This window comes from Hordeum vulgare, chromosome 2H (genome assembly GCF_904849725.1).
Source record: "Hordeum vulgare subsp. vulgare chromosome 2H, MorexV3_pseudomolecules_assembly, whole genome shotgun sequence".
Classification (NCBI taxonomy): domain Eukaryota; kingdom Viridiplantae; phylum Streptophyta; class Magnoliopsida; order Poales; family Poaceae; genus Hordeum; species Hordeum vulgare.
The window spans coordinates 563,855,530-563,878,216 of record NC_058519.1 but is presented as its reverse complement, the minus strand read 5'-3'; positions in this window follow the sequence as shown (position 1 = coordinate 563,878,216).

Below are 22,687 nucleotides of genomic sequence, written 5' to 3'. Positions count from 1 at the left end.
TCATTGCACATCCCGGCACATTGTTAGAGGCATTCATATAGAGTCATATTTTGTTCTAGTATCGAGTTGTAATTCTTGAGTAGTAAGTAAATAAAAGTGTGATGATCATCATTATTAGAGCACTGTACCATGTGAGGAAAGGATGACGGAAGCTATGATTTCCTCACAAGTTGGGATTAGTCTCCGGACCTTATGAAAAATAAAAGAGGTCAAAGAAGCCCAAGTAAAAAAAAGAGGCCAAATAAGCCCACAAAAAATGAGAGAAAATAGAGAAGGGGCAATGCTACTATTCCCTTTTCCACACTTCTGCTTCAAAGTAGCACCATGATCTGCATGATAGAGAGTCTCCTATATTTTTACTTTCATATACTAGTGGGAAATTTTCATTATAGAGCTTGGCTTGTTTATTCCAATGATGGGCTTCCACAAATTGCCCTAGGTCTTTGTGAGCAAGCGAGCTGGATGCACACCCACTTAGTTTCTTTTTGAGCTCTCATACACTTATACCTCTAGTGCATCCGTTGCATGGCAATCCCTACTCACTCACATTGATATCTATTGTTGGGTGTCTCCATAGCTCGTTGATACGCCTAGTTGATGTGAGTCTATCTCCTTCTTTTTGTCTTCTCCACAACCTCCGCCATATTCTATTCCACCCATAGTGCTATACACATGGCTCACGCTCATGTATTGCGTGAAAGTTGAAAAAGTTTGAGAATACTTAAGTATGAAACAATTGCTTGGATAAATAGGGGTCGTGCATGATTAATACTTTGTGTGATGAAAATGGAGCATAGCCAGACTATATGATTTTGTAGGGATAAATTTATTTTAGCCATGATTTTTTGAGAACACATGATTGCTTTATTAGTATGTGTTGGGGAACGTTGCATGGGAAACAAAAATATTCCTACGCATACAAAGACCTACCATAGTGATGTTCATCTACGAGAGGGAGATTAGATCAAAATACCCTTGTAGATCGCTCAGCGGGAAGCATTAAGAAATGCGGTTGACGTAGTGGTACGTCTTCATGATCCATCCCTCGAACCGTCCCAAGATCCAGCGCCGAACGGACGACACCTCCGCGTTCAGCACACGTACAACTCGATGACGATCTTGGCCTTCTTGATCCAGCAAGAGAGACGGAGAAGTAGATGAGTTCCCCGGCAGCGTGATGGCGCGCCGGTGTTGGTGATGATCTATTCCTGGAGGGCTCCGCCTGAGCTCCGCAGAAATTTAATCTAGAGGAAGAACTACGAGGTGTAGGTTTGAGTTGCACGTGGCAAAGTTGTGTCTCAAACAACCCTAAACCTCTAGTATATATAGGAGAAGCCAAGGGGTGCCGCAAATCCCTAGGGCGCCGGCCAAGGAGGCCTCCTTGGGTCAGCCGACTTGGGGAAGGGAGGAGTCCTTCTCCAATCCCACTTGGATTAGGACTCCTTCCTTATTTTCCCACCTCTTTTGGATTTTCCAATTTTTCCTCATGGGCTTTCCTTGGATGACATTGTCAGCCCATTATACCTTATTGTACATACAATAAACCCATGTGGACCCCTTGGGGCATGGTGGGCCCACCCAGTGGGCCCCCGGAACCCATTTGTCACTCCCGGTACACTCCCGGCAATGCCCGAAAACTTTCCGGAATCCAAACACCAACTTCCTATATATCAATCTTCGTTTCTGGACCATTCCGGAAACCCTCGTGACGTCCGTGATCTCATCTGTGACTCCGAACAACCTTCGGTCACCAACACATATAACTCAACTATACTAAAACATCATCGAACCTTAAGTGTGCAGACCCTGCAGGTTCGAGAACTATGTAGACATGACCCGATACACTCCTCGGTCAATATCCAATAGCGTGACCTAGATGCCCATATTGGATCCTACATATTCTACGAAGGTCTTATCGGTTGATCCTAAGTGCCAAGGATTCATATAATCATGTATGTCATTCCCTTTGTCCTTCGGTATGTAACTTGCCCGAGATTCGATCGTCGGCATCCGCATACCTATTTCAATCTTGTTACGGGCAAGTCTATTTACTCGTTCCGTAATACAAGATCCCGTGACTTACACTTAGTCACATTGCTTGCAAGGCTTGTTTGTGATGTTGTATTACCGAGTGAGCCCGGAGATACCTCTCGGTCACACGGAGTGACAAATCCCAGTCTTTATCCATACTAACTCAATGGACACCTTCAGAGATACTTGTAGAGAACCTTTATAGTCACCCACTTACGTTGCGATGTTTGATACATACAAGGTATTCCTCTGGTGCCAGTGAGTTATATGATCTCATGGTCATAGGAATAAATACTTGACACGCAGAAAACAGTAGCAACAAAATGACACGATCATATGCTACGTTTATAATTTGGGTCTTGTCAATCACATGATTCTCCTAATGATGTGATCCCGTTATCAAATTACAACACTTGATTTCTACCTTCGCAGTGTCAAACATTGTGCATTGCTCAAGGATCATCATATCTATCCTTGATATGTTATAGTTCATCACGAAGCTCTAGCAGCTTAGTGGGAGTGACTTTGGAGAACCATCACTATCTCATCTCGAAGATTAACTCCCACTTGATTCAAGCGATTGTTGTACTCATACAATCTGAGAACATGCTCAACGATTGAGCTTTTCTCCCTTACTTTGTAGACAAAGAATCTTGTCGGAGGTCTCAAACCTCTCAACAAGGGCACGAGCATGAAATCTCAATTTCATCTCTTAGAACATCTCTTATGTTCCGTGACGTTTCAAAATGTCTTCGGTGCCTTGCTTCTAAGCCAATAAGTATTACGCACTAAACTATCACGTAGTCATCAAAAACGTGTATGTCAGATGTTCGCAACATCCACAGACGACGCTTGAGGTGAAGCACACCGAGTGGTGCATTAAGGACAGAAGCCTTCCGCGCAACAATGAGGACAATCCTCAGTTTTACGGACTCAGTCCGCAAAGTTGCTACTATCATCTTTCAACTAAATTTTCTCTAGGAACATAAAAAATAGTAGAGCTATAGCGCAAGCTACATCATAATTTGCAAAGACCTTTTGACTATGTTCATGATAATTAGAGTTTAACTAATCAAATTAATGATAAACTCCCACTCAAAAAGTACACCTCTGTAGTCATTTGAGTGGTACCTGATCCAAATTCACTAACTCAAGTCCGATCATCACGTGAGTTAAGCATAGTTTCAGTGGTAAGCATATCTATGCTAATCATATCAACTATACGATTCATGCTTGACCTTTCGGTCTCATGTGTTCCGAGGCCATGTCTGTACATGCTAGGCTCGTCAAGGTTAACCCGAGTGTTCCACGTGTGCAACTGTTTTGCACCCGTTTTATGTGAACGTCGCCTCCATCACACCCGATCATCACGTGGTGTCTCGAAACGACGAACTGTCGCAACGGTGCTTAGTCCGGGAGAACACAATTTCGTCTTGAAATTTTAGTGAGAGATCACCTCATAATGCTACCGTCGTTCTAAGCAAAATAAGGTGCATAAAAGGATTAACATCACATGCAATTCATAAGTGACATGATATGGCCATCATCAAGTGCTTCTTGATCTCCATCACCAAATCACCGGCATGATCTTCTTGTCACCGGCGCGACACCATGATCTCCATCAACGTGTTGCCATCGAGGTTATCGTGTTATCTATGCTATTACTACTAAAGCTACGACCTAGCAATATAGTAAACGCATCTGCAAACACAAACGTTAGTTTAAAGACAACCCTATGGCTCCTGCCGGTTGCCGTAGCATCAACATGCAAGTCGATATTAACTATTAAAACATGATCATCTCATACATCCAATATATCACATCACGTCATTGGCCATATCATATCACAAACATACCCTGCAAAAACAAGTTAGACGTCCTCTAATTTGTTGTTGCGTGTTTTATGTGGCTGCTATGGGTATCTAGTATGATCGCATCTTACTTACGCAAAAACCACAACGGAGATGTGAAAATTGCTATTTAACCTCTCCAAGGACCGCCTCGGTCAAAACCAATTCAACTAAAGTTGAAGAAACAGGCACCCGCCAGTCATCTTAATGCAATGAGGTTGCAATGCAATCGATGAAACCAGTTTCTCGTAAGCATACGAGTTATGTCACTTGATACATCTCCAACGTATCTATAATTTTTGATGGTTTCATGCTATTATCTTGTCAAACTTTGGATGCTTTGTATGCATTTTTTATCTTTTTTGGGACTAACTTTTTAACTCAGTGCCAAGTGCCAGTTCCTGTTTTTTCCGTGTTTTTGACCCTTTTCAGAGGAGGATTTTGAACGGAGTCCAAATGGAATAAAACTTCCGAAAAGATTTTTTCCAAAACAGAAGACGATCGGGAGACTTGAGAACCAAGGCAGAGGATCACCAGGGACCCCGCAAGCCCTCATGGCGCGACCAGGGGGCCCGCGCCTCCCAGGCTTGTGGGATCCCTAGGCCTCCTCTGCCCTAGCTCCTTCACCTATATATTCCCTAAAATCCCAGAAAAAATCAAGAGATCATCGAAAGTACTTTTCCGTCGCCGCAAGCTTCTGTCTCCGCAAGATCCCATCTGGGGCATGTTCTGGTGCCCTGCCGGAGGGGGGATTCCGATACGGAGGGCTTCTTCATCAACACCATGACCTCTTCGATGATGCATGAGTAGTTCACCATAGACCTACGGGTCCATAGTTAGTAGCTAGATGGCTTCTTCTCTCTCCTAGATTTTCAATACAAAGTTCTCCATGATCTTCATGGAGATCTATCTGATGTAATCTTCTTTTGTGGTGTGTTTGTCGAGATCTGATGAATTGTGGATTTATGATCAGATTATTTATGAATCTTATTTGAGTTTCTTCTGATCTCTTATATGCATGATTTCATATCCTTGTAATTCTCTTCGAGTTGTGGGTTTTGTTTGGACAACTTGATCTATGATTCTTGCAACAGGAGAAGTGCTTGGTTTTGGGTTCATACCGTGCGGTGACCTCACCCAGTGACAGAAGAGGTAGCGAGGCACGCATCATGTTGTTGCCATAAAGGGTAAAAAGATGGGGTTTTCATCATTGGTTTGAGTTTATCCCTCTAGATCATGTCATCTTGCTTAAGGCGTTACTCTGTTCGTCATGAACTCAATACACTAAATGCATGTTGGATAGCGATCGATGTGTGGAGTAATAGTAGTAGATGCAGAAAGTATCGGTCTACTTGTCTCGGATGTGATGCCTATATGTATGATCATCGCCTTAGATATCGTCATGACTTTGCGTGGTTCTATCAATTGCTCCACAGTAATTTGTTCACCCAACGTAATATTTGCTATTTTGAGAGAAGCCTCTAGTGAACACTATGGCCCCGGGGTCTACTTCACACCATATTTTCAGCCTTACTCTTTTACTTCGTTGCACTTTCCGCCTTCGGATCTCACTTTGCAATCAATCTTGAAGGGATTAATCATAGGTCTCCAACGTATCTATAATTTTTGATGGTTTCATGCTATTATCTTCTCAAACTTTGGATGTTTTGTATGCCTTTTATATCTTTTTTGGGACTAACTTATTAACTCAGTGCCAAGTGCTAGTTCCTGTTTTTTCCGTGTTTTTGACCCTTTTCGGAGGAGGATTTTAAACGGAGTCCAAACGGCACGAAACTTCCAAAAAGATTTTTCCGAAACAGAAGAAGATCGGGGAACTTGAGAACCAAGGCAGGGGGTCACCAGGGACCCCACAAGCCCCCTAGCCACGGCCAGGGGGCCCGCGCCTGCCAGGCTGGTGGGCTCCCTGGGCCACCTCTGCCCTAGGTCTTTCGCCTATATATTCCCAAAAATTCCAGAAAAAATCAGGAGATCATCGAAAGTAATTTTCTTCCGCCGCAAGCTTCTGTCTCCGCAAGATCCGATCTGGGGCACGTTCTCGTGCCCTGCCGGAGGGTGGATTCGGATACGGAGGGCTTATTCATCAACACCATGACCTCTCCGATGATGTGTGAGTAGTTCACCATAGACCTACGGGTCCATAGCTAGTAGCTAGATGGCTTCTTCTCTCTCTTGGATCTTCAATACAAAGTTCTCCATGATCTTCATGGAGATCTATCCGATGTAATCTTATTTTGCGGTTTGTTTGTCGAGATCCGATGAATTGTGGATTTATGATCAGATTATCTATAAATCTTATTTGAGTTTCTTCTGATCTCTTATATGCATGATTTGATATCCTTGTAATTCTCTTCGAGTTGTGGGTTTTGTTTGGCCAGCTTGATCTATGATTCTTGTTGTTGTTGTTGTGGATTGTTGTTGTTGTTGTTCCCTATGTTCTGAGTGAGTAGCTGGATCAACTGGGCCTGTCCTTGAAGGTATTGTTGCATGTATGGCGGCACATCATTGTTGTTGTCTCCTGAACCACTGGCTCTACTATTACGTCTCGAGGACATCTGGTGGGTAAGCATAGATGAAATCTAGATAGAATTAGGCCTAAGGGGAAAACACTACCCATATGCTAGCATAAAACTCCAAATCAAACAAATCACACTATCAAATAACTCCAACAAAACATGACAATAATCAAACATATCTACATATATGGTCGAAGAATTTCGACAAGATACTAATTTAACAAACAAGCAAAATAACAATCAAGCAAGCAACCTAGTATCGTCATGCCATAAAGCGGGCATAAACAGATATGCTAACACGTTAATATCGCAAATAAAACAAGATAAGTGGTGGTCTCAGCACTAGTTCCTACTTAAGCTGGTCAAGATACTAGAGTGGTTATCTAATGAAAGAGTAAGATGTAGACAAAGTTTATAGAATAAATTTTCACTCCTATGGCTTTTCTAATCCATTTTCTAGGGCCACGACCTACAGTCAACGCATTGCTCTGATACCATCTGTAACGACCAAACCTCAAAGGATTTGAGTCTCTGTGCTTAACTGTGCTAGTCCCTGGATCGACTCGCTAGCACACACAGTATAGATGAATACCAGAATAGCAAGTGCATCATTTATTACAACGTATGATCCAGAATTTATAAAGTATAACAATCTGCATAGCACTTAGCTATCTCTAATAAATAATGGCAACCGAAAGGTAGCAAAAATAATAACGATGAGTCCCATCATAGCCCACCGGCGAAAAGGTTGAGTGAAGACTCGCGACCCTACTGTATCTCACTGATCATCTGAATATCCTGCAACATGATAAGTTGCAGCCACAAGGGTCAATACATTGAATGTATTGGCAATTCACACATAATGATAATGCAAACCTACATATATAAGCAATGTATGACAAACAAAACAGTTGAGTTGGTTCGGCATAAAGCTAACTTCACCTACCTTCATGAACTGATCAAGGTCTCACACACCACAACCAATTTAACCCGCAAAAGAGAACTCACAAACCTACGGTGAGATGACAAAGATCTTCAAGATGTATCAAGTGCGCTCAGTCGATGACGCATTCAATGGGGACTCCAAAGCGCTCAGCCATCAACGCATTCACCAGATTTAAGTCCCGACAACTCAAGTGCGCTCAGTCATGGCGCATTCTCTAGGGACAATAGAGCGCTCAGCCATAGACGCATTCACTCGAGCAAAAGCCCCGAGCCTACAGCTATAAACACTCACTACTTCATAAAACACTCGGTACGAGTCCACGTCTACCATAGCATATCCAAGCACACAATTAAACAATGCAATCCAGGACACAAATATGGCGACAAGCAATATAAGAATCACACCAAACACATAACATATCATAACAATGCAGAACATACATATAGGATGAGCAAAATCAAAAGTGCAAACTTGCCTTGAACGGTGTTGAAGTACTCTAACGCTTAATTCTGATCCGCTCCACACTCCGGACAATCTATATATATTCGACGCAGGCATCGATAAATAAACCGTACTCACATAACATCAAAATAAAGTCAACAACAAAGAATTCAATGAAAACTCAACTAACAGAAACATACGAGTAGGTATTTATTATCTACATGCTAGTGGTAGCACAAGGCAAAGAAATAATGAAATTAGATGAACGGTTTGCAAAATATGGCCTCCGGTAAGTTTAAAATAATCTGTTTTAACAAAAAAACTAATTTTCGTAAAACTGAAAACTACTGGTTCTAACATGTTCTACTCATCAATACGAGATCACAGAAAAAAGAATTTCCTGAATCGGAGTTACGAGTAAAAAGATAAACGCGTTTCAAAATTATACCGAGAATCTGACAGAGCTAAAAACAGATTAAAAACAGATTTTATTTCGTTCTGAAGCTGTTCATCAGGGTTTGATGAATCGGCTCGTGCGTGCATTCTCACCACGAACAGCGGGAAAAAACGAAACCGTCTTGGTGTGGCTCCTCCGATGGTGCTCCGGTGATGGTCGAACGGACTCCGGTGACGGCGGCTCCGCGAACTCCGACGAACACGGACGAACTCGGACGTGCGCGGCGTGTTCTTGCGAAGCTCGAGGCTGTTGTGCGTGCGAGGCGGGGCGAACCGGGAGCAGGGGAATCGGGTTGCAGAAGAAAGAATCGGGACAGGGGCTTCGGGCTCCTGGCTTTTCTACTCGCGAGGAGGAGGAGTCCTGGGAGTTCGTCCCTGGCTCGGTCTCGGGCTGTGGGGACTCATGGCCATGGTGACGGGGCATGGGAGTCCGGCTCGGTCATTGGCTCCCTGCTGGCTCGATGGAGCAACCTGGGCGAAGCCCCCTGATGCGCTCGTGGGGCAGGAGCCTGGGGCTTGGTGCGCTGGCTCGTTGGCAATGGGTGCTGTTGGTGCACGTGGTGCTGGTCAACGCTAGGAGGTTGGCTCCTAGTGCGCTTGGGGAAAGGGGCACGTGGTGCTGCCAGCTAGTTTTTTTTAGGAAAACAGTTACGAAAAAAAAATAAGAATTAAAAGAAAACAAATAAATATTTTTCTAGCTAAATAAATAACATCAAATATATACCGATAAAAATATATACTAAAATAGTAATATATATACACACAAAATATATACGTATAGTATACGCATTTAGTAATATATATATATATATATATTAAAATGCTAATATAGACACATATATATAATATATGTATAAAATAAATCCCCTAATAAATAATAAAGGAACCTAGTTCCACCTAATGCAAAAAAAAATTAAAATAGTTTTAATACAATAGACCACACAAATAGCATTTAAAACTCCACCAAAATAATTTCGGACATTATAAAACTTGCAAAACCAAATCGGTAACTCCAAATAATATTGGAAACATTATGCACTTTAATTCGACGCGGGAGAAGTCATATTATCTCCACTCCAATAAATTGTCCGAAGTTGCATAATGAAAAGAATATTCAGAAAAATTCAAACACGCATAGAAATCAAGATGACAAAGAATGATCCTGTTAACATACCAAATCTGAAAATTTGGGATGTTACAAATCTACCCCCCTTAAAAGGAATCTCGTCCTCGAGATTCGAGTTGGCTAGCAAGGTTAAAGATGGGTAATTGATGTAATCCATATCCCAAGGTGTTCAGACTTACTCGTTGCACATATCCCAAAACTCCCTTTACATGAACAAATAAGATGCACCAATATTGAGAGAACTGCCATAATACTGAAACTTGATCAAAATCTTACCGAGGGCTGGTGCTTTATTAGCTCTTCCCACCATTGTGTGGTTCACATGTCCCCTTTCGACGTGATCAGACCCCACTTCTCTGGAGCTTGCATTGTCATCATCCATGTCCTTCAACACAGGACAGTTGTTGGAATAATGCCCCGGGTTTCTACATCTATAACAAAGTAAGTGACTTATATCCTTCTTGGTGGGCGTCAAAGTGGTATGGTTGTTGTTCTCGTTGCTTCGTCCATCATGGTTGTGCCCATTGCCATTATGATGATTATGTACCTCGTGGTTATGGCCATTATACACGTCCACTTCGGAATCATAGTACTCAGAAGATGTTGATGAATTCCGTTGCTTCTGATGACCTCCAGAGTTGAACTCAGTGTCGCTTGCCTTCCTTTTCCGATTCTCCACCTCTTGAAATTTTCCCTCAAGTACAATAGCTTTATCAATAAGCTCTTGACAATTGTTGAAAGTTGTCACTGTCAACTGAACACCCAACTCATCATCGAGACCCTCCAAGAACTTCTCCTGTCTGGTTGCATCAGTGTTAACATCGTTAGGCGCATAACGTGCAAGCTTATTGAACTCCTCCACATACTCATTAACTGAGCGACCTCTCTGACGCAAGCTCCGAAACTCCTTCTTTTTCAGACTCATGGCGCCAGCAGACACATGTGCGGCGCGGAAAGCTGCCTGAAACTGTGCCCAGGTGATAGTATCAATGGGATAGGTGACCAGGTAGTTGTCCCACCAAGCTGCGGCAGGACCCTCCAACAGATGTGAGGCAAACCTCACTCTCTCTGCATCAGTGCAGCCTACAGTCTCAAAGTTCCTAGTAACCGAACGAAGCCAATCATCTGCTACAATAGTTCGGGGCTGCTGGAAAACCTCTGAGGATTCAACCTCAAGAAACGAGTAAGTGCATCCACTGGTGGTGGTGGAGGTGGATTGTTGTTGTTGTTGTTCCCTATGTTCTGAGTGAGTAGCTGGATCAACTGGGCCTGTCCTTGAAGGTATTGTTGCATGTATGGCGGCACATCATTGTTGTCGTCTCCTGAACCACTGGCTCTAGTATTACGTCTCGAGGACATCTGGTGGGTAAGCATAGATGAAATCTAGATAGAATTAGGCCTAAGGGGAAAACACTACCCATATGCTAGCATAAAACTCCAAATCAAACAAATCACACTATCAAATAACTCCAACAAAACATGACAATAATCAAACATATCTACATATATGGTCGAAGAATTTCGACAAGATACTAATTTAACAAACAAGCAAAATAACAATCAAGCAAGCAACCTAGTATCGTCATGCCATAAAGCGGGCATAAACAGATATGCTAACACGTTAATATCGCAAATAAAACAAGATAAGTGGTGGTCTCAGCACTAGTTCCTACTTAAGCTGGTCAAGATACTAGAGTGGTTATCTAATGAAAGAGTAAGATGTAGACAAAGTTTATAGAATAAATTTTCACTCCTATGGCTTTTCTAATCCATTTTCTAGGGCCACGACCTACAGTCAACGCATTGCTCTGATACCATCTGTAACGACCAAACCTCAAAGGATTTGAGTCTCTGTGCTTAACTGTGCTAGTCCCTGGATCGACTCGCTAGCACACACAGTATAGATGAATACCAGAATAGCAAGTGCATCATTTATTACAACGTATGATCCAGAATTTATAAAGTATAACAATCTGCATAGCACTTAGCTATCTCTAATAAATAATGGCAACAGAAAGGTAGCAGAAATAATAACGATGAGTCCCATCATAGCCCACCGGCGAAAAGGTTGAGTGAAGACTCGCGACCCTACTGTATCTCACTGATCATCTGAATATCCTGCAACATGATAAGTTGCAGCCACAAGGGTCAATACATTGAATGTATTGGCAATTCACACATAATGATAATGCAAACCTACATATATAAGCAATGTATGACAAACAAAACAGTCGAGTTGGTTCGGCATAAAGCTAACTTCACCTACCTTCATGAACTGATCAAGGTCTCACACACCACAACCAATTTAACCCGCAAAAGAGAACTCACAAACCTACGGTGAGATGACAAAGATCTTCAAGATGTATCAAGTGCGTTCAGTCGATGACGCATTCAATGGGGACTCCAAAGCGCTCAGCCATCAACGCATTCACCAGATTTAAGTCCCGACAACTCAAGTGCGCTCAGTCATGGCGCATTCTCTAGGGACAATAGAGCGCTCAGCCATAGACGCATTCACTCGAGCAAAAGCCCCGAGCCTACAGCTATAAACACTCACTACTTCATAAAACACTCGGTACGAGTCCACGTCTACCATAGCATATCCAAGCACACAATTAAACAATGCAATCCAGGACACAAATATGGCGACAAGCAATATAAGAATCACACCAAACACATAACATATCATAACAATGCAGAACATACATATAGGATGAGCAAAATCAAAAGTGCAAACTTGCCTTGAACGGTGTTGAAGTACTCTAACGCTTAATTCTGATCCGCTCCACACTCCGGACAATCTATATATATTCGACGAAGGCATCGATAAATAAACCGTACTCACATAACATCAAAATAAAGTCAACAACAAAGAATTCAATGAAAACTCAACTAACAGAAACATACGAGTAGGTATTTATTATATACATGCTAGTGGTAGCACAAGGCAAAGAAATAATGAAATTAGATGAACGGTTTGCAAAATATGGCCTCCGGTAAGTTTAAAATAATCTGTTTTAACAAAAAAACTAATTTTCGTAAAACTGAAAACTACTGGTTCTAACATGTTCTACTCATCAATACGAGATCACAGAAAAAAGAATTTCCTGAATCGGAGTTACGAGTAAAAAGATAAACGCGTTTCAAAATTATACCGAGAATCTGACAGAGCTAAAAACAGATTAAAAACAGATTTTATTTCGTTCTGAAGCTGTTCATCAGGGTTTGATGAATCGGCTCGTGCGTGCATTCTCACCACGAACAGCGGGAAAAAAACGAAACCGTCTCGGTGTGGCTCCTCCGATGGTGCTCCGGTGACGGTCGAACGGACTCCGGTGACGGCGGCTCCGCGAACTCCGACGAACACGGACGAACTCGGACGTGCGCGGCGTGTTCTTGCGAAGCTCGAGGCTGTTGTGCGTGCGAGGCGGGGCGAACCGGGAGCAGGGGAATCGGGTTGCAGAAGAAAGAATCGGGACAGGGGCTTCGGGCTCCTGGCTTTTCTACTCGCGAGGAGGAGGAGTCCTGGGAGTTCGTCCCTGGCTCGGTCTCGGGCTGTGGGGACTCATGGCCATGGTGACGGGGCATGGGAGTCCGGCTCGGTCATTGGCTCCCTGCTGGCTCGATGGAGCAACCTGGGCGAAGCCCCCTGATGCGCTCGTGGGGCAGGAGCCTGGGGCTTGGTGCGCTGGCTCGTTGGCAATGGGTGCTGTTGGTGCACGTGGTGCTGGTCAACGCTAGGAGGTTGGCTCCTAGTGCGCTTGGGGAAAGGGGCACGTGGTGCTGCCAGCTAGTTTTTTTTAGGAAAACAGCTACGAAAAAAAATAAGAATTAAAAGAAAACAAATAAATATTTTTCTAGCTAAATAAATAACATCAAATATATACCGATAAAAATATATACTAAAATAGTAATATATATACACACAAAATATATACGTATAGTATACGCATTTAGTAATATATATATATATATATATATATATATATATATATATATATACATACATGTATATATATATATTAAAATGCTAATATAGACACATATATATAATATATGTATAAAATAAATCCCCTAATAAATAATAAAGGAACCTAGTTCCACCTAATGGAAAAAAAAATTAAAATAGTTTTAATACAATAGACCACGCAAATAGCATTTAAAACTCCACTAAAATAATTTCGGACATTATAAAACTTGCAAAACCAAATCGGTAACTCCAAATAATATTGGAAACATTATGCACTTTAATTCGACGCGGGAGAAGTCATATTATCTCCACTCCAATAAATTGTCCGAAGTTGCATAATGAAAAGAATATTCAGAAAAATTCAAACACGCATAGAAATCAAGATGACAAAGAATGATCCTGTTAACATACCAAATCTGAAAATTTGGGATGTTACACCTATATGTATGATCATTGCCTTAGATATCGTCATGACTTTGCGCGGTTATAGCAATTGCTCGACGGTAATTTGTTCACCCACCCTAATATTTGCTATTTTGAGAGAAGCCTCTAGTGAACACTATGGCCCCCGGGTCTACTTCACACCATATTTTCAGCCTTACTCTTTTACTTCGTTGCACTTTCCGCCTTCATATCTCACTTTGCAATCAATCTTGAAGGGATTGACAACCCCTTTATAGTGTTGGGTGCAAGCTCTTTTGTGTTTGTGCAGGTACTCTGGACTTGACGAGATTCTCCTACTGGATTGATACCTTGGTTCTCAAACTGAGGGAAATACTTACTGCTCCTGTGCTGCATCACCCTTTCCTCTTCAAGGGAAAAACCAACGCAAGACCAGTCTCCCTCAACGTGTCAATCTCTGGCGCTGTTGTCTGTTTCCGTAGCAATTGACAACCCCTTTATAGCATTGGGTGCACGCTCTTTTGTGTTTGTGCAGGTACTTTGGACATGACGTGATTCTCCTACTGGATTGATACCTTGGTTCTCAAACTGAGGGAAATACTTACTGCTCATGTGCTGCATCGCCCTTTCCTCTTCAAGGGAATAACCAACGCAAGCTCAAGAGATGACAAAAGGTTTCTGTCGCTGTAGCAGAAGAATTTCTAGCGCTGTTGTCAGGGAGGATCAAGTCAAGAACTCATCCAAGTAAGTGTCGCAAACTCATCTCTTGCATTTACTCTTTTGCCTCTCGTTTTTCTCTCCCCCACTTCTGAAAAACAAAAATTTACAAAAAAAAATCCCTTTTCTTCATTTGCCTTTCCTTTGCTTGTGGGCTATGTGCCGTCAATATGCTTGCATCTTCGCTTGCTGAAAATCTAGTGATTTTGATCCTCATCCACTTGCTAATCTCTTTAAGAGATCTAATTATGTTGATCCAATTGCTAGTGAGTTGAGTGCACTTGACTTTCTCTATGGAGTTTTGCTTGAGATGCGTGAATCTGAAAATCATGATGAAGGAATTTATGAAGTGATTCATGAGGGCTCCTTGAATGAAAAGCATGATTGCAATGGTTTCACTATAAATCCTATTAGTGTCAATCATGCTAAAAATATGCAAAACCCTAAGCTTGGGGATGCTAGTTTTGCTATGTCCACTACTTGTTGCAATGATCATGATTGGGGTAATGATTTTTCTTATGATCTTGAAAATTTGTTTAAGCCTCATGATGATTATGATGTTTGCAATAATATTGAAAGTGGGATTGGAGAAGTCATGACTTTAGTTGATGATAATCCCACTATTTTTGAAGAGCGTCAACTTTGCATGCATGTGGATCATGAAAATAATATCCTTTGGTATAGCTATATTGTTGAATTTGATTATGATCCCACTTGTAATTGCTATGAGAGAGGAAAATATTGTGGTAGAAACTTTCATCTTACCAAATTACCTCTCGTTATGTGGAGATTGCTATTGTCTCTTTCTTCTTCCTTGCACATGGCAACTATTGGTTGTCTTGACATTCTGTTTTCCTATAAAATGCCTATGCATAGGAAGTATGTTAGACTTAGATGTGATTCTCACATGCTTTATGATGCTCTCGTTGTGCTTCAATTCTTGTCCTTTGTGTGAGAATCATAGAGTTATCGATGCCTAGCTAAGGGCGTTAAACAATAGCGCTTGTTGGGAGGCAGCCCAAAGAATTTATCTTTGCTTTTTTTTCTGTTTTGTTGCGTCCACACCATCATAATTCTGTTATGATTGTGTCTTTTGTGTTTCTTTTTGTGTTTGAGCCAAGGAAAACCTTTATGACTAGTCTTGGTGATGGTTGTTTGATCCTGCTGGAAGAAGACAGAAACTTTTCTCTCACGAGATTATTTTTTATTTTTATTCAGAAAGAGATTTTGAGTTGATTAGTTTTGCTGCTAGTTGATATGCCTTTTTCCTAGGCAGTCGTCATTTTTCAGAATTTTTGAGGTACCATAAGTATACAAAGTATATAGATTGCTACAGACTGGTCTGTTTTTGACAGATTCTGTTTTTTGTTGAGTTGGTTGCTTGTTTTGATGAAACTATGGATAGTATCGGGGGTACTAGCCATGGAAAAGTGAGAATACAGTAATCTAACACCAATATAAATAGAAATCAAGATTGCTACAGTACCTACAGAGGTCGTAGTTTGTTTTCTTGTGCTAATGATATCACGAGTTTCTGTTTAAGTTTTGTGTTGTGAAGTTTTCAAGTTTTGGGTGATGTTCTCATGGACAAAGGGATAAAGAGTGGAAAGAGCTCAAGCTTGGGGATGCCCAAGGCATCCCAAGCCAAATTCAAGGACACCAAAAAGCCTAAGCTTGGGGATGCCCCGGGAAGGCACCCCCTCTTTCGTCTTCAATCCATCGGTAACATTACTTGGAGCTATAATTTTATTCACCACATGATATGTGTTTTGCTTGGAGTGTCTTGTACCGTAGGAGTCTTTTCTTTTTGTTGTGTCACAATCATCCATGCTACACACATTTTGAGAGAGAATGCACTCATCGTGATTTTGCTAGAATGCTCATCGTGCTTCAATTATACGTTTTGAGCTAGATGATTTTGCTCTATGTGCTTCACTTAGATCTTTTAGAGCACGGCGATGCATGACGTGGTAGTTGGCTTGTGCTATGAAAGTAGTCCCAAAGGTGATAGGTACCCAAAGAGGATACAAAAACTTCCATCTTCATGTGCATTGAGTAGAAAGAGAAGTTTTGATTCCTCTCAATTAGTTTTGAGACGTGGATTTGGTAATATTAAGAGTTACATTAGTAGGGTGTTGTGAATCTAAAAATATTTGTGTTGAAGTTAGTGATTCCCGTAACATGCACGTATGGTGAACCGCTATGTTAGGAAGTCGGAGCATAATTGATCTATTGATTGTCATCCTTTGTGTTGCGGTCGGGATCGCGCGATGGTTAACACCTACCAACCCTTCCACTAGGAGTATGCGTTTAGCACTTTGTTTCGATTACTAATAAAAAATTCGCAACAAGTATGTGAGTTCTTCATGACTAATGTGTGGTATAGATGCACTTTCACCTTCCACCATTGCTAGCCTCTCTAGCGCCGCACAATTTTCGCCGGTGCAGAAACCCACCATATGCCTTCCTCAAAACAGCCACCATACCTACCTACTATGGCATTTTCATAGTCATTCCGAGATATATTGCCATGCAACTCCCACCATTCCGTCTCATGACTTGTGCCGTCAGTCTCATATTTCCATTGCATGATTGTAAGATAGCTAGAGAGATGTTTCAACATCATACGCCAAGCTAGATCGTTGCACCTGCCGGTGGCATTTCCTATAGACTCATCATTGTTCTAAGCTTTGAGCTGTGAGTAAATAAAAGTGTGATGATCATCATTATTAGAGCATTGTCCCATGTGAGGAAATAAAAAAAGGAGGCCACAGAGCCCAAATAAAAAAGAAGAGAAAAAAAGAGGCCAAAGAGCCCAAATAAAAAAAGAAGAGAGAGAAAAAGAGAGAAGGGACAATGCTACTATCTTTTTCCTCACCTGTGCTTCATAATAGCACCATGTTCTTCATGATTGAGAGCCTCTCGTTTTGTCACCATCATATGCTAGTGGGAATCTTTATTATATAACTTGGCTTGTATATTCCAATGATGGGCTTCCTCAAATTGCCCTAGGTCTTCGTGAGCAAGCAAGTTGGATGCACACCCACTAGTTCTCCTTTTGAGCTTTCATATACTTATAGCTCTAGTGCATCCTTTGTATGGAAATCCCTACTCATTCACATTGATATCTATTAATGGGCATCTCCATAGTCCTTTGATACGCCGAGTCAATGTGACCATCTCCTCCTTTTTTGTCTCACAACCACCACCACACTCTATTCCACCTATAGTGCTATATCCATGGCTCACGCTCATGTATTGCGTCATAGTTATAAAAAGTTTGAGAAAGTAAGAGTGCAAAAACAATTACTTGGCCAATACCGGGGTTGTGCATGATTTAAATTAGTTGTGTGGGGATGATGGAGCATAGCCAGACTATGTGATTTTGTAGGGATAACTTTCTTTGGCCTTGTTATTTCGAAAGTTCATGATTACCTTGCTAGTTTGCTTGAAGTATTATTGTTTTCATGTCAATAGCAAACTATTGTTTTGAATCTTAAAGATCTGAACATTCATGTCACATGAAAGAAGTTACAAAGGACAACTATGCTAGGTAGCATTCCACATAAAAAATTCAGTCTTTATCACTTCCCTAGTCGAGGACGAGCAGGAGTTAAGCTTGGGGATGCTTGATACGTCTCAAACGTATCTATAATTTTTTATGGTTTCGTGCTATTATCTTGTCAAACTTTGGATGTTTTGTATGCCTTTTTTGTATTTTTTGGGACTAACTTATTAACTCAGTGCCAAGTGCGAGTTCCTGTTTTTTTCGTGTTTTTCACCCTTTTCACACGAGGATTTTGAACGGAGTCCAAACGGAATAAAACTTCCGAAAAGATTTTTCCGAAACAGAAGACAACGGGAGACTTGAGAACCAAGGCAGAGGGTCACCAGGGACCCCACAAGCCCTCATGGCGTGGCCAGGGGGGCCCGCGCCTCCCAGGCTTGTGGGATCCCTGGGCCTCGTGTGCCCTAGCTCCTTCGCCTATATATTCCCTAAAATCCCAAAAAAATCAAGAGATCATCGAAAGTACTTTTCCGCCGCCGCAAGCTTCTGTCTCCGCAAGATCCTATCTGGCGCTTGTTCTGGTGCCCTGCCGGAGGGGGGATTCGGATACAGAGGGCTTCTTCATCACCACCACAACCTCTCCGATGATGCGTGAGTAGTTCACCATAGACCTACGGGCCCATAGCTAGTAGCTAGATGGCTTGATCTCTCTATTGGATCTTCAATACAAAGTTCTCCATGATCTTCATGGAGATCTATCTAATGTAATATTTTATGATCAGATAATGCGGTGTGTTTGTCGAGATCCGATGAATTGTAGATTAATGATCAGATTACCTATGAATCTTATTTGAGTTTCTTCTCATCTCTTATATGCATGATTTCAAATCCTTGTAATTCTCTCCGAGTTGTGGGTTTTGTTTGGCCAACTTGATCTATGATTCTTGCAATGGGAGAAGTTCTTGGTTCTGGGTTCATACCGTGCGGTGACCTCACCCAGTGACAGAAGGGGTAGCGAGGCACGCATCGTGTTGTTGCCATCATGGGTAAAAAGATGGGGTTTTAATCATTGGTTTGAGTTTATCCCTCTACATCATGTCATATTGCTTAAGGCGTTACTCTGTTCGTCATGAACTCAATACACTAGATGCATGCTGGATAGGGATCGATGTGTGGAGTAATAGTATTAGATGCAGAATGTATCGGTCTACTTGTCTCGCACGTGATGCCTATATGTATGATCATCGCCTTAGATATCGTCATGACTTTGCGCAGTTCTATCAATTGCTCGACAGTAATTTGTTCACCCACCGTAATATTTGCTATTTTGAGAGAAGCCTCTAGTGAACACTATGGCCCCCGGGTCTACTTCACACAATATTTTCAGCCTTACTCTTTTACTTCGTTGCACTTTCCGCCTTCAGATCTCACTTTACAATCAATCTTGAAGGGATTGACAACCTCTTTATAGCGTTGGGTGCAAGCTCTTTTGTGTTTGTGCAGGTACTTTGGACTTGACGCAATTCTCCTACTGGATTGATACCTTGGTTCTCAAACTGAGGGAAATACTTACTGCTCCTGTGCTGCATCGCCCTTTCCTCTTCAAGGGAAAAATCAACGCAAGCTCAAGAGACGACAGAAGGTTTCTGTCGCCGTAGCATCGCTCCGGGCCGCTTCAATCCAACATACCGTTGAATCAAGAAAAGACTAAGGAGGGCAGAAAATTGAACATCACCGTCCACAAAGCCTTTTGTGTTCTACTCGAGATAACATCTACGCATGAACCTAGCTCATGATGCCACTGTTGGGGAACGTTGCATGGGAAACTAAAAATTTCGGACGCACACGAAGACCTATCATCCTGATGTTCATCTACGAGAGGGAGATTAGATCTACATACCCTTGTAGATCGCTCAGCAGGAAGCGTTAAGAAATGCGGTTGATATAGTGGTACGTCTTCACGATCCATCCCTTGAACTGTCCCACGATCCAACGCCGAACGGACGGCACCTCCGCGTTCAGCACACGTACAACTCGATGACGATCTCGGCCTTCTTGATCCAGCAAGAGAGACGGAGAAGTAGATGAGTTCTCCGGAAGCGTGATAGTGCGTCGGTGTTAGTGATGATCTATTCCTGCAGGGCTTCGCCTGAGCTCCGCAGAAATCTAATCTAGAGGAAGAACTACGAGGTATAGGTTTGAGTTGCACGTGGCAAAGTTGTGTCTCAAACAGCCCTAAACCTCTAGTATATATAGGAGGAGCCAAGGAGTGGGGCAAAGCCCTAGGGCGTCGGCCAAGGAGGACTCCTTGGGTCGGCCGACTTGGGGAAGGGAGGAGTCCTTCTCCAATCCCACTTGGATTAGGACTCCTTCCTTATTTTCCCACCTCTTTTGGATTTTCCACTTTTTCCTCATGGGCTTTCCTTGGATGACTTTGTCAGCCCATTATACCTTATTGTACAACCAATAAACCCATGTGGACCCCTTGGGGCGTGGTGGGCCCACATAGTGGGCCCCCGGAACCCATTCATCACCCCCGGTACACTGCCGGCAATGCCCGAAATTTTCCGGAATCCAAACACCAACTTCCTATATATCAATCTTTGTTTACGGACCAGTCCGGAAACCCTTGTGACGTCCGTGATCTCATCCGGGACTCCGAGCAAACTTCGGTCACCAACACATATAACTCAACTATACTAAAATATGATCGAACCTTAAGTGTGCAGACCCCGCGGGTTCAAGAACTATGTAGACATGACCCGAGAGACTCCTCGGTCAATATCCAATAGCGGGACCTGGATGCCCATATTGGATCCTACATATTCTACGAAGATCTTATCGGTTGAACCTTAGTGCCAAGGATTCATATAATCACGTATGTCATTCCCTTTGTCCTTCGGTATGTTACTTGCCCGAGATTCGATCATTGGCATTCGCATACCTATTTCAATCTCGTTACCGGCAAGTCTCTTTATTCGTTCCGTAATACAAGATCCCGTGACTTACACTTAGTCACATTGCTTGCAAGGCTTGTTTGTGATGTTGTATTACCGAGTGGGCCCCGAGATACCTCTCCGTCACACGGAGTGACAAATCCCACTCTTGATCCACTCTAACTCAACGGACACCTTCGGAGATACCTGTAGATCACCTTTATAGTCACCCAGTTACGTTGCGACGTTTTATACACACAAGGTATTCCTCCGGTGCCAGCGAGTTATATGATCTCATGGTCATAGGAATAAATACTTGACATGCAAAAAACAATAGCAACAAAATGAAACGATCATATGCTACGTTTAGAATTTGGGTCTTGTCCATCACATGATTATGCTAGTGATGTGATCCCATCATCAAATGACAACACTTGCCTAGGGCCAGGAAACCTTGACCATCTTTGATCAACAAACTAGTTAACTAGAGGCTCACTAGGGACAGTGTGTTATCTATGTATCCACACATGTATTTGAGTTTCCAATCAATAAAATTCTAGCATGGATAATAAACGATTATTATGAACAAGGAAATATAATAATAACTAATTTATTATTGCCTCTATGGCATATTTCCAACAGTATGCTTGAACTGTTATTGTCTTAATGTCAAATGATAGACTATTGCTTTGAATCACTCGTGTCTTAATATTCATGCCATGATTAGATTATATGATCAAGATTATGCTAGGTAGCATTCCACATCAAAAATTATCTTTTTTATCATTTACCTACTCAAGGACGAGCAGGAATTAAGCTTGGGAATGCTAATACGTCTCTGTCGTATCCCTAATTTTTGATTGTTTCATGCCAATATTCTACAACTTTCATATATTTTTAGCAACTTTTTATACTATTTTTGGGACTAACATATTGATCCTGTGCCCAGTGCTAGTTCCTGTTTGTTGCATGTTTTTTGTTTCACAGAAAATCCATATCAAACAAAGTCCAAACGGGATAAAAACTTACGGAGATTTGTTTCTGGAATATATGTGAATTTTGGGAAGTGAAATCAACAGAAGGCAGTGCCCGAGGGGCCTACAAGCCAGAGGGGCGCGACCTGGGGGGTAGGGCGCGCCAGGCTATCTTGTGGCCACCCCGTAAGGTGGTTGGTCCCATTCTTTCGCCGCAAGAAAGCTAATATCCAGACAAAAATTGTGTTAAATTTAAGCTCAATCAGAGTTATGGATCTCCGAGAATATAAGAAACGGTGAAATGCCAGAATCTGAAAGGCACAAAAAGGCAGAAACAGAAAGAAACAAAGAGAGAGAGATCCAATCTCGGAGGGGCTCTCGCCCCTCCGCCGCCATGGAGGCCAAGGACCAGAGGGGAAACCCTCCTCCCATCTAGGGGGGGGCAAGGAAGAATATGAAGGAGGGTGGCTCTCTCCCCCTCTCTCCCGGCAGCACCGGAACACCGCCGGGGCCATCATCGTGATGGCGATCTACACCAACAACTTCATCGCCGTCATGACCAACTCTCTCCCCCTCTATGCAGCGGTTCAACACCTCTTCTCGCCGCTGTAATCTCTACTTAAAGATGGTGCTCAACACTATATATTATTTCCCAATGATGTATGGCCATCCTATGATGTTTGAGTAGATCTGTTTTGTTCCGTGGGTTGATTGATGATCATGATTGGTTTGAGTTGCATGTTTTATTATTGGTGTTGTCCTATGGTGCTCTCCATTTCACGCAAGCGTGAGGGAT